Source organism: Salmo salar, chromosome ssa13 (assembly GCF_905237065.1).
Source record: "Salmo salar chromosome ssa13, Ssal_v3.1, whole genome shotgun sequence".
Classification (NCBI taxonomy): Eukaryota; Metazoa; Chordata; class Actinopteri; order Salmoniformes; family Salmonidae; genus Salmo; species Salmo salar.
In genome coordinates, this window is record NC_059454.1 from 75,792,903 (window position 1) to 75,806,673 (window position 13,771).

The window sequence follows — 13,771 nt, forward strand, 5'->3', positions numbered from 1 at the left end:
CTTCAGGAAGCAGAGGAGGTAACACACCCCAAAATGGGACTGCAGTAGAGAGAATCAGCTGTTTTAAAGGGGAAATTCACCCAAAACAACTTCTGGGCCCTTTATAACACTTGCCTGGTCTTTTGTCAGTACCCCAGACAGTTTTTAGGTCCATTGCTTCATGTAGATAATATGATGATTCTACCCCCACCTTCTCCATAGAAACCCCATGCAACGTCAAAGTCCATCATAAATACCTCCCAAACACACAGCTCTAGCCTCCCATGACCGCAATAGTCTTTGTAATTACTTTCTTTGCACAATTTTTCAGCTAACTTATTTCAATTGTTTTTGGGATTGAAATCCAGAAAGTAGAATAATAGGCACCTCGAGTCTGGACATAGGTTAGGACTTCCGAGGTTGGCATGGTTGAAGGATGTACATTTTCGGTTCTCACTCCCTCACAGTATTTGCTGCCCTCTCAAATTTAATTAGAGTAAAGAATGTCTATCGTGAACAAAGAGGATATTGGAGACCTCGGTTTGAGGCAGAGTGTACTGATGCTGAGTTGTTCCATTTGCGGGCTGACCGAGAGAAAAGAACTATAGAGAGACAGGAGCGTGCAGATGTCGAGGAAACACAGGCTCTTCACAGAACGCACGGTGACTGGGGGTGCAGTTGTGGGAGAGGCCTACCTCTACCAACAGACAGTGAATGTCTCGGCTGGCTGTTGAGAATGGGACCAGTTTAATACCGCTGCACCCATCCAGTTAATTTACTTAAAATGGTACCTGAGGAAGTCCCGCAGCATCATCAAGGACCCCACACACCCCAGCCAAGAGCTGTTCACTCTCTTACCGTCAGGGAGACCGTCCCTGAAGCTGTTAGGCAGGAAGGAGCACTACGATTTAGAAGTGGAGATATAAGAAGATGTGGTACATTCTTTTAAACTAGCAATCAGAGCCAACTTTTTTAAAGAGGTTTCTCAACCAGGAGGGGACGTTGTTACCCAGGAGGTATCTGACATTAACTCAGCCCAACTGTTTGATCATTGCCAGCCAACAGATGCATCTTTCATCACATGACCTCAAAGCTCCAGATCAAATGGCCTGTAAGCGATAATCATTGCTTACATTGATCATCTATCAAAGAGCAACCTAGTTACCTATTCCATTTATACCATATGTACGTTTCACATGTATTTGAGCTTGTCAAACACCCAAGAAACCAATTTCTAAAAGCTTAAACTTGATTTGATTTGATCAAAGGCTTTGGAGTTTTCACCAATCTACCCAATTCATCCTTCTAGATCGCAACCGACTCAATCTGCCTGGACATGTACATGAGGGAAAAGAGATGTTCAAAATGGTCCTTTCAGCTGGTGGTTGTGTGGGATCATCCTGAGAGGTAGCTGTTGAACAGGTACCCCCTGGAGAGGGAGGCTTCGTTTGATGGGGTGTGGGAGCATAACACATCTGAAACCCCGCTGCCTGCCTCCTCCTCCGCGCCCACCTAGGTCTGTGGAGAGTTTATAGATCACGTGTTCATAGTCAACATACAGGATGTACAAGCAAACCCATATGCTCAGTGATCTGAGTGCAGGCCTATTTTGCTAAAGACAATGCTAGGTCTGTCTGTGTGTGTCCGTGTGCGTGTGTGTGTGTGTGTGTGTGTGTGTGTGTGTGTGTGTGTGTGTGTGTGTGTGTGTGTGTGTGTGTGTGTGTGTGTGTGTGTGTGTGTGTGTGTGTGTGCGTGCGTGCGTGCGTGCGTGCGTGCGTGCGTGCGTGCGTGCGTGCGTGCGTGCGTGCGTGCGTGCGTGCGTGCGTGCGTGCGTGCGTGCGTGCGTGAAAGGGGAAACAGGTTGCTGACCATTCTCCCTGAGCAAGATAGATCTCACTGGTCTTCTCTGTGTTAGTTATGGTATTCCAGTGAAACTTTCACTTCCTTTATTTTGTGTCTGAATCGAACAATTGATGCAAATTGTGATTTACATATAAATATGTTTGGTAACAACTCAGTGCTGACCAGATCTTTTTCAGAGGAGCAGGTGATATGCTGAAATCCAATTTTTCCGAGTCTCAATTAGTCTCACTTGAACAAATGTTTTTTCATTTCCTCTCTTGTTTACACAATAGAAGAAGCAAATAAAAAGCATTTTGTGGTGATTAAAACAAACTGAAAATAAAACTGAAAAATTACAGAAGTTGTTAGTTATGCTTAGCTGGGGAGCAGTAAAATCTGCAACCAGAACACTCCCACATTCCATTATTTCCTTCCTTTCCTTAATGGCTGGGTGATGTTGTTGGATGATGCAATATCATTTTGTATTTGGCAATATGATGACACCATGATTTCACAGACTTAACAATTATTCAAAGTGGATATGGACTAAACATGGACCCAAGGACTGTTCAGTGCAAATCGTTTTTTTCTGCACATTTAGATTAACTACAACTCTGCAAGCAGCCAACACTATACAGAAATAATGTGAAGACAGGGAGATAAAGATTCAGCAGTGAATGTGATTTGGGAGCTCACTCCCTATTTCATTGAGCATACACTGTTTAAGAGACGTGTAAAGGTAAGACACATAAGCAGGGCCTGAGATTACCGCACCGTAGTAAACGCCAGCACAGCTTTGTTTGGAAATGCATCACAGTGTCAGTCAGAGCAGCGGGTGATATCATCATGTTGACCTTAATTTCTGTGTCAGAGAGAAGTCAACCAGACTTAAACACAAATAAGCCTTACACTCCATTCATTTAATTGTTGAGATTATGTCTGACAATAGGTAACGCCAGACAGCCCTCGAAATGAGGATGAATTGAGTGTAGCTCGCAGATGGGCCTCTGTGGCTGCATGGAGCACAGGATCCAGGTTGGAATCAATACCGTGTGAAATACACACTGAAGTCAGTGACAGCTTGAGTCAACTCAGCTGGAGTGTTTTTTCTCTTCCAAACTCTCTCTCCCAAAGAATATCTCTACGTCTCCTCCTCTTTCTCTCTCATTCTCCCTCCCTCCCTGCCTTCCTCCCTCTCTATCGCTCTCTCTCTCTCTCTGTTTCTATGTCTCTCTCTCTTGCTATGTATCTGTCTGTCCTGTGACCGAGGGCATTCTCTCAGGCACAATGACAGGGAAACAGAAAATTGCTGTGATTTCAACAAGGGGAGCACTCATTCCAAGCAATGGCTAGCACCACTTTGCAGACATGTCAATCCCCATGGTCTCCACGTAGAGCACCAGCTGCAGATATGTATTCTACGGAGAGAGAGCATGTCCAAAATACCTCTGTTAAGCAGGAGTCAAGAACTGTCAACTGGGCGGTGTCTTTGTGATGCTACGCAAGCTCACCGCTAAAACATTGTAAGAACTCTAACATTGTATCTATCTTTCTTTTTCGCTATGTATCTCCCTCTCAGTTATTTCCCGTCTTTCCTATGGCTTTCTTCTCCAGTGTTTGCTGTTATTCTATGCATGTATGCCCCACGGGACTAAATTAACGAGGGAAAAGTCATCTCTCTCTCTTCCCCTCCTCTCTTTCTCTGTCTTCTTCACACATTGTTGGTTCTCCATCTACTGTTAAAATGATATGCATACCTTTGAGCATGTGTGTTTCATATGGAAGGTAAGGCATGTGGCTGCAGTCTCAAGTCTTGCTTCATTCATTTAATATAGTATGTAAATCACCTTATTGCTCTGATTTAAAACAGTATTATGGGGATCATGGGGGGAAAAGGGAATTTGCCTAAAGGATACACACTAATTGGGAATACATTACTTGACGCCCTTGAGCAGGGCACACTGTCAACAGAACTGCAGCACGAACACAGCTGTTTTTCCTCCACCACTGAAGAGAAGCTGTAAACAATGCCAATGATGATCTCTGGAATTCTAACAGAAAATATGTAAGTAGTTCTCTTTTATTATAATACCCTCCATCTGTAAGGATTATAGTAAGTCAATGTTATAGATGAGCTGGTAACACTTTACATTAAGTTTATCCTAAACTTGTGTAGTATATGTGTGATTACTGTAGTAATAACATTTAAAAAACATTTAATTACATACTGTGTAGGGAAAAAAGGAACTTCCAAGTCCAGGAACACATGGTTCATAACAATAAGCCGCAGCTAAAGCTCCTGCAAACCTAGTCACCCCAGGAGAAGGGGACCCTAGCCAAGAGCAGGCCTCTGCAATGCATCACTCCTGCCCACTACCCAACTAGAGTCCTTCCTCATCTGGTGTGAATTTCCCTCTGCTCTGTCCCATCTCTCTCTCTATTTCACTCTCTCTCTCTTCTCTCCTCTCCTCCCCTCAAACGCAGCAGTTGGTCCCTCTCCTCTCGGTGTTGTGCAACATCCATCGCTCTGGGCCGGCCTGCGTAGGGAGACAAGAGGGGCATGGCGCAGTGCGGGGCCCTGACAGGTAACTCCCAGGACGGCCATTTCCCCTCCGACCAGCCAACATTAATCCCACTCTCTCCGCTTGTAAAGTGCCTCATATGGAAGTCATTAGACGGCCTGACAGGAGCCAGAGAGTGAACTGTGAAAGAGACCCAGTCTTTAATTACAGTTCCCTTCCATCAGGAGACCCAGCTAGCTAGCGCTGGCCATGGTGACGCCTTGGGGACACCATTACAGCTGTGTGTCCTGGTCTGGTGACACGCTGTGTAAAATAAGGAAGTCTCTACTAATTACTGAACTGCTAGGAATGTATCTGGTTTCTGGTGGTTTTGGGTGGTTTCAGTCCGTGACAATAGGGCATTGTTGAGTGCTTTGATTAGCATTGTGAAGTTAAGTATGCTTGGTTGGTTGGCCGTCAGCGTGCCCAGAATATTTGAGCTGAGTCGTTAGTAACGGAATGTTCTGGGTGATTAAGTTGTTGTTGTTTATCCTCAAGAATGACCACCACAAAGGAAAAGACTGGAGAGTCAAAAAAATACCAACGTTTTCCCTCCTTGCTTGATTGCTAAAGGTAAATTCAGAAATCATATACATATAGGTGTGAGATAGTGTTTGGGAGAACAAGGTCAGAGATAGCCTGAGCCAAGACACCGCAAGAGTCTTCAATAATTCAGTTGCAACAACAAAAGACAAACCCTGGAATGGGGAACTTTTCAAAGCGTGGGAAACCTGGGCTGTTAGCAGTCATACCATACAGTAGGTCGCCGAGTCGCTGGCTTGCACCTTTTCACATTTGGCCACCTGGCTGCTGTTCGACGGCTGGTTAAAGAGATCCCGTCTACCGTGGTGTTCCCATGCAACCCATCCTTGATCCCCGGGCCAGGCGGCCCACAGACTTTTACGGTGCTGCCAGGCCGCCATGACTTTGTTCCCATTCCGCAACCTTCCTGTCTCAGACAGAGAAATTGGGATCTGGATGAAGAATTCTCAAAGGGTGTTCTCTTTCAACCACTTTCACTGTGAGGTAGATACTCTGAGGTAGACAAAGCAGTTTGAGTTCTTAGCTAAGGAAACATCTTCTCACCAGCTTTAAAGTGCATCACATTCACTGTGATGTCCTCTGTAGCTCAGTTGGTAGAGCATGGTGCTTGCAATGCCAGGATAGTGGGTTTGATTCCTGGGACCACTCATATGTAAAATGTATGCACACATGACTAAGTTGCTTTGGATAAAAGTGTCTGCTAAATGGCATGTGTTATTTGGAGAACATACTATAGTGACAAAATCTTCTGAAAGCAAAGCAGTATAAATGGAACTGCAAAGCATAGCATGTTGAGAACAGGACATTAACATGGATTGATGCCATAATTTTGTGTGAATGCCTGTGGCAGGAGATAGTGAAGCACCTCAATCCCAAACTTGATTCAACGGATCTTCATTAGCTGGTGACTGGCGACGATGTACAGACCACTGGCGTAGCGGAAACCATTTCTCAGTGGCACCAGCAGCAGCCCGCCTTGGCCTCCTCACCTAATTGGCTATCAAGTAAAAACAAATAGGTCAATCAGGTCGGACTCGGATGGAGAGTGAGTGCGTTGTTCAAGATGGATAAACAAAAGGCAAGACCAAGTGGTGCACAAAAATGCTGCACAAAAGCTTTTTTTGATCAAGCTCATGCCAAATTACTGAAGATAACCACATCAGCAAAGCTAGCACCTTGTCCTCAACTGACAAAACACAATCGCAGGTGGAAGCTAGTGGGCCTACTTATGCCCGGCAATGACAATGGCCTTGCTCCTCCTCTTCTTCTTCTTCCCCTCGAGAATAGTGACAATTTCTCTAGTGAGAGTGCCGGCTCTCCTACTCCTCCTCCTCCTCTCCCAAAAAACAATTAGAGCGACTCCCCTTCTGTGAAAACTGGTCAGCCTACGAGTGATAAGACAGATAGCCCCAACAGCGTGGAGTCCGAGTTCTAATGTGTAATATAGAGTGCATTCGGAAAGTATTCAGACCCCTTGACTTTCTACACATTTTGTTACTTTACAGCCTTATTCTAAAATGTATTAAATAAAAAGATTGTCCTCATCAATCTACACACAATACCCCATAATGACACATTTTTGCAAATGTATAAAGGATAAAAAAACAGAAATACCTTATTTACATAAGTATCCAGACTCAAAATTGAGCCCAGGTGCATCCTGTTTCCATTGATCATCCTTGAGATGTTTCTACAACTTGATTAGAGTCCACCTGTGGTAAAGTCAATTGACTGGACATGATTTGGAAAGGCACACACCTATCTATATAAGGTCCCACAGTTGACAGTGCATGTCAGAGCAAAGGAATTGCCCCTAGAGCTACGAGACAAGATTGTGTCGAGGCACAGATCTGAGGAAGGGTTCTTAAATAGAAGAAGACTAATCCTAGAGCTGGACGCCCGGCCAAACTGAGCAATCGGGGGAGAAGGGCCTTGGTCACTGGGAGGTGACAGAGCTCCAGAGTTCCTCTGTGGAGATGGGAGAACCTTCCAGAAGGACAAACATCTCTGCAGCACCACCAATCAGGCTTTTATGGTAGAGTGGCCAGACGGAAGCCACTCCTCAGTAAAAGGCAAACTTCGCTTGGAGTTTGCCAAAAGGCACCTAAAGGACTCTCAGACCATGATGAACAAGATTATCTCATCTGATGAAATCAAGGTTGAACTCTTTTGGCCTGAATACCAAGTGTCACGTCTGGAGGAAACCTGGCACCATCCCTATGGTGAAGCATGGAGGTGGCAGCATCATGCTGTGCGGATATTCTTCAGCGGCAGGGACTGGGAGACTTGTCAGGATAGAGCGAAAGATGAACAGAGCAAAGTACAGAGAGTTCCTTGATGAAAACCTGCTCCAGAACGCTCAGGACCTCAGACTGGAGCAAAGGTTCACCTTCCAACAGGACAACAACCCTAAGCACACAGCCAAGACCACGCAGGAGTCTCAAATGTCCTTGAGTGGCCCAGCCAGAGCCCGGACTTGAACCCGATCGAACATCTCTGGAGAGACCTGAAAATAGCTGTGCAGTGATGCTCCCCATCCAACCTGACTGAGCTTGAAAGGATCTACAGAAAACAACAGGGAGAAACTCCCCAAATACAGGTGTGCCAAGCTTGTTGCGTCATACCCATGAAGACTTGAGGCTGTAATCACTGCCAAAGGTGCTTCAACAAAGTACTGAGTATAGAGTCTGAATACTTACGCAAATGTCAAATTTCATTTTTTTTTTTTTTTAGATTTGCAAAAATGTATAAACCTGTTTTTGCTTGTCATTATGGGGTATTGTGTGTAGATTAATGAGGGAAAAAAAACAATTTAATCGATTTTAGAATAAGGCTTTAATGTAACAAAATGTGGAAAAAGTCAAGGGGTATGAATACTTTCCGAATATACAGTGCCTTCAGAAAGTATTCACAACCCTTGACTTTTTCCACATTTTGTTGTGTTACAACCTGAATTTAAAATGGATGAAATTGAGATCTTGTGTCACTGGCCTACTCACAATACCACATGATGTCAAAGTGTAATTATGTTTTTTATCATTCTTACAAATGAAATAAATTAAAAGCTGAAATGTCTTGAGTCAATAAGTATTCAACCCCTTTGTTATGGCAAGCCTATATAGGTTCAGGAGTAAAAATGTGACCAATCGGCCCAATTGTGCTTGTCTCCACCCCCCACCAGGTGTCTCCCATTTGTGTATTTATCATCTGTCTGTCTGTTGCCAGATCATCTTGTCAAGTCAACCAGCGTGTTTTTCCTAATCTCAATTTTTCTAGTTCTCCCGGTTCTGACCCTTTGCCTGCCCTGACACTGTACCCGCCTGCCTGACCATTCAGCCTGCCCTGATCTGCCTGCCTGCCGCCCTGTACCTTCTGGAATCTGACCTGGTTTATGACCTTCTGCCTGTCCTCGACTTGCCTCTTGCCTGCCCCTTGTTTTTCAATAAATATCAGAAACTCAAACTATCTGCCTCCGGTGTCTGCATCTGGGTCTTGCCCTGTGTTGTTATGGATTCGGTCTTATGTAGCAACATTTCAAGGAACAATGGAAAAGTAATTCTGCTTTGAAAGTTGATAAACTTGTAACGTCAATTTTGAGAAAATGGCCCATTGAATGTTTTGGTACATCTATTGGAGAGCTCTTCTTTATCTACACCCATTTAGCAAATAGTAGTTCACACCATCTCAAGCCTTAGCCCTACCCATCTCTTTAAGGATTCACATGTGACACCATGTGCTAAACAGAGGGAGTATGGTAGTGTACAACCAAAGATTTCAAGACTAAAGGCTGGTTTATACTATGTCTATCGACTTGTCTGTATAAGGTTGTCGCAGTGACATCATGAGCATTCTATTGTCGGCTGACATCAAACTTGTTGTTGTTATTATGAAAAAGTAGAAACACAAAAATGACAGGCTGCATGACCTCAGCAGCCTGGAGGTCCAAAATAGCATAACTGGTGTATTTTAACACCAATAAACCCATCTATTTAAAAATGAATGTTGTATACAGTATGTGAATCTAGCAAACCAGGCAACTAAAATAAACTTTCTAAACAATGTTTTGGTTAGTTTATAGCTTGTTAGCTAGCTAGCTAACTTTAAAGTTAGCTGGCTAGCCAGTTCAAATAATTACAATATCATATAGCTGAGAACATCTTAACTTTAACTCATTTGTATTCAATATTATAGGAAAATAAACTCACAACAAAATCATGATTTACAAGTTAATAGTGAGCTAATTACAGAAAATAGCTTACGGTTGTGAGTGTGACGAAATAAAAGCAGGGCATTTTCCCGGAGAAGTTTAGAACTTGGACCCTGTCTCGTTGTCCTAACATTATATACTAATGTGACTTTGGTGCATGTTGTTCTTCACATTACCATCTCTGGTAAATTCAAACTATATCAAATAAAATGAAAGTTTATTTGTCACATGCACAGGATGCAGAAGGTGTAAACGTTACAGTGAAATGGTTACTTGCATAGTGGAGTCTTTTGTTTAGACGTGTAGCTAGCTAGCCAAACAATGAACCATAATCCCAAATCATAGCGTTACTACCCTGCATGAATCTACAGGTTGCTCAAGCTAAACAACTAGGTTCAATGTTAGCAAGTTAGCTAACATTAGACTATAGCTAGCAATGCAAATGGCTCTGATATACAAATAATATTACTGCACAGATCATACATGCAACATTAGCTAGTGAGCCAGCCAGCCAGCTAACATTAGCCAGCTAGCTAACAGTACACTTTAACTTGCAATGAAAACGACTTCATGACTGAATTATAATATCTGAAAATGTAGCTAGCTAAACTCTCTCACCCATATACATGGATGATCATGGCTAGCGTGGAAGGTTCCTGTCTATTTCCATGGCTAAACCAACTAGGTTTGTAATTAAATTCATATTTACAGATGGCATAGCAGTTTGTTATTAATGCATATGAAAGTTTACATGTTCCAGATGGCATTTCTGTCAAAAAAATATTTAGATAAATAATATATATTTATGTTCAAATGCCTCTCCTGTGAACTAGTGATGTGCGACATACGCCTGGTTAACTAAAGTGAGTCACAAATGTGCTTAACAATCACATAATACGTTGCATAGACTCACTCTGTGTGCAATAATAGTGTTTAACATGATTTTTGAATGACTACCTAATCTCTGTACCCCACACATACAATTATCTGGAAGGTCCCTCAGTCGAGCAGTGATTTTCAAACACAGATTCAACCACAAAGACCAGGGAAGTTTTCCAATGCTTTGCAAAGAAGGGCACCTATTGGTAGATGGGTAAAGAAATCTGACCTTGAATATCCCTTTGAGCATGGTGAAGTTATTAATTACACTTTAGATGCTGTATCAATACACCAGTCACTACAAAGATACAGGTATTCTTCCTAACTCAGTTGCCAGAGAGGAAGAACACCTCTAAGGGATTTCATGAGGCCAATGGTGACTGTGATAGGAGAAAACTGAGGAGGGATCAACAACATTGTAGTTACTCCAAAATACTAACCTAAATGACAGAGTGAAAAGAAGGAAGACTGTAGAGAATACAAATATTCAAAAACATGCATTCTGTTTGCAATAGGACACTAAAGTAAACTGCAAAAAATGTGGTAAAGAAATTAACTTTATGTCCTGAATACAAAGTGTTATGTTTGGGGTAAATCCGACACAACACATCGCTGAGTACCACTCTTCATATTTTCAAGCATGGTTGTGGCTGCATCATGTTATGGGTATGCTTGTCATTGGCATTTATTTTTTTATCAAAGAAACGGAATAGAGCTAAGCACAGGCAAAATCCTAGAAGAAAACCTGATTCAGTCTGCTGGGAGACACTGGGAGACAAATTCACCTTTCAGCAGGACAATAACCGAAAGCACAAGGCCAAATATGCACTGGAGTTGCTTACAAAGACGACATTGAATGTTACTGAGTGGCCTAGTTACAGTTTTGAATTAAATCATCTTGAAAAATAATGCAAGACTTGAAATGGCTGTCTAGCAATGATCAACAACCAACTGGACAGACCTTGAAGCAATTTAAAAGGAATAATGTGCAAAAATGGTACAATCCCGGTGTGCAAAACCCTTAGAGACTTACCCAGAAAGACTCACAGCTGTAATCAATTCTAAAGGTGATTCTAACATGTATCGACTCAGGTGTGTGAATACTTATGTAAATTAGATATGTCTGTCTTATATTATTTTATAAATGTGCAAAAATAAATAAAAACATGTTTTCACTTTGTCATTATGGAGTATTGTGTGTAGATGGGTGAGAGAAAACAATCTATTTAATCCATTTTGAATTCAGTCTGTAACACAACGAAATATTGAATAAGTCAAGGGGTCAAGGGGTATGAAGGTACTCTGCGTAGCTATAGATAGGCTGGTAGGCTAGACTGCATTGTCTGCATAATAAAACAATCCAGATTGTTTTGACTGTGGACTGATTGTATTATTTGGCATTTTACACAGCACAAACCTTCTATCCAAGCTGGGAGAGAGCACGAGGACGGATAAGGTAGGCTATAGGCCTACTGGACAGTTTTATATAAAAAAATGTTTTATTGGTTACTGATTAGTATGCTGTTACATCGAAAATTCATTTTACAATCTGCAATGTTTGAATTTCCCAATGGAATTACTGAACACGTAAATACATCATTGCCGCAGGCCAGCATTCTAAATTGCAGAATTTCGACACCGTAGGCCTATAGCGTTGTGAAACATAAACGTTAAGCTTAACATGAGAAAGTGCGCTACTCTAGTGGTACAGACCTGATGGCAATCCTTTTCTCTATTTACATGCCATTTCCAATGAATAGTAATGAGCATTGTTGTTGGCGCTCTGCTGTCTCCAGATGATCTTCTTAATCTCTATTGGTGTGATAATTCAGCTCACAGAAATTAATTGCAATAGCACATAGCATAGCGCAAGGAACCATTCCGATGCCACTGATGTTTTAATGCATGCCTAATAGGCCTAGCTGTGTTAACGATCTCTGCTCACGATGCACAGAAAATCCCAGAAGCGGCTTTGCTATGAGGAACAGCTGCAATGGGAGATATACATCATACATACATTAAGCAGATAAGCGCACTTGCCAAACAATGAGAAATGGGAAGTGGCGCTCAATGTGACCCACTTGGAGCACGATTGCAGCATATGGCACATTCATTTTCAAAGGCAAAAAAATTACACTCAGTGGCACTGTTTCTTGTCAAATGGCAAAGGAGGTAGCAATTTACACCCCTGCAGCCTACTTTCGAAGGAAGGACACGCCAGTCATGTTGGCAATGGCACTGCAGCACTGGGCTTTTGTTTTTGGATTCAATAGCAAGTCTTATTGAGAGGCCTGGCAGCCGGCATGGGCCACATGCTCAGTTCTAAGTGCTAAACTACAGTAGTCTACAGAAGGATGTCCTCAGGTAGACTAAGCCTGAGTTTTGTCAAAACTTTACGGCCAGGAGCTCTGAGACACACACACACAATTTTATTTAAGCAATTTATCCCCAAAGGCTAAAAGCCTATCTCTAAATATATACCTAGGGGCCAGAGCCAAAAACAGCTCTGTGAATGGAGATCTGCCCCCTGGGACCCAGAGAAGAAATTACATCGCTGTGCAATCGCACCGAGTTCTGGGGATGGAGAGGAAGAGCTTCTCAGGGTTCCAGTGTCCGTTCTGGAGCGTGAAGTCACAAGCTCTGGTTGGCTACTGCGTAGCAACCAAGCGGTGCCAAAAGCCCTGGTCTGCCCTAGAAAGCTTATGTAAATTGCGTTCACCAGAACTGCCAGATGTTTTGGGCTCAAAGATGTGTTTATTATAAAAGGGTTTGATCCGCACTTTCAAATATTTAATTAAATAGTGATCCATTCTGACTAATACATTAGTGGTCACACAGGACCAGGTGCTGACACAGGCCAATCATCGGCTGACACAGACCAATCACATGCACTTAAGGGGGCATAGTGTGCTTTCCAGATGAGAGCGCAGAGTCAAAAAGCCTGTCATGTGGAGATGGAGGGGCTGACCAATGTCTATGGGGCTTCCAGTATTGATGCCGATGTCGTCTGGAAGCGTTGGGTTGACTCTCAGGCAGAATAAAAACGACTACATCGACCATAGTCCTTTGCTAGTTACTACCACTTTCACCATGATTCTTAGTGCTTTTTTGGTGTCATTCATCTCAATTCAGCAATATGGCGTGCTTCAAATTCAAATACTAGCATGCTCCATTGGGAGAATAGGTGTATGATGTCAGCGTTATCACAATCTACTGGTTTTAATGTCTATGGGGCTGCTAGGTCAATCACTCCCTCTCATTCCCTTGGATGTTAAAAGATTTCTGACTATTAACCAGGTGCACAGCAGAGAGACAGAAAAAAGTCAACTTCTGCGAAAAGGAATTCAAATGTTATTTTCATTATATGCAGGATTTGTTTCAGGGGGGTTAATTTATGGCTCTGTTCTGATTGTGTAAATGCAGGCTGTCCCATGAACACCATCTGAGAGGTTGTATACAGTAGCTGATGTCACTTGGTTTAGTATTCTATGTGGATTTCACAGCAGTGACAGTGCTGTGTTTGACAAACATCCAGCACAATATGCAACCTGACAAATACAAAAACAAACAGAAGGAGAAGAGTTCAAACAAACTATGGAAAGTTCTATCCCACTGGGCAAAAATTGGTTGATTCAAAGTTGTTTGCACATCATTTGAACCATTGTTAATTTTGTCAACAACAAAAGTTACAAAATACTTGTCAAACACTTATTTTTCAATTTTTCACTGAAAAAACATAACTAAACGAAAATTATTTTTC

The 13,771-nt window shown here is 42.4% G+C and overlaps 1 long non-coding RNA gene across 1 annotated transcript; it reads left to right on the forward strand.

Moving 5' to 3' along the window:
- The first annotated feature begins 3,002 nt into the window (after positions 1-3,002).
- On the forward strand, positions 3,003-8,381 carry LOC106568069 (uncharacterized). Its single transcript, XR_001320225.2, has 4 exons — positions 3,003-3,344; positions 3,777-3,886; positions 4,306-4,406; positions 8,202-8,381. It is a non-coding gene; the product is annotated as an uncharacterized lncRNA (long non-coding RNA).
- Positions 8,382-13,771: the final 5,390 nt, after the last annotated feature.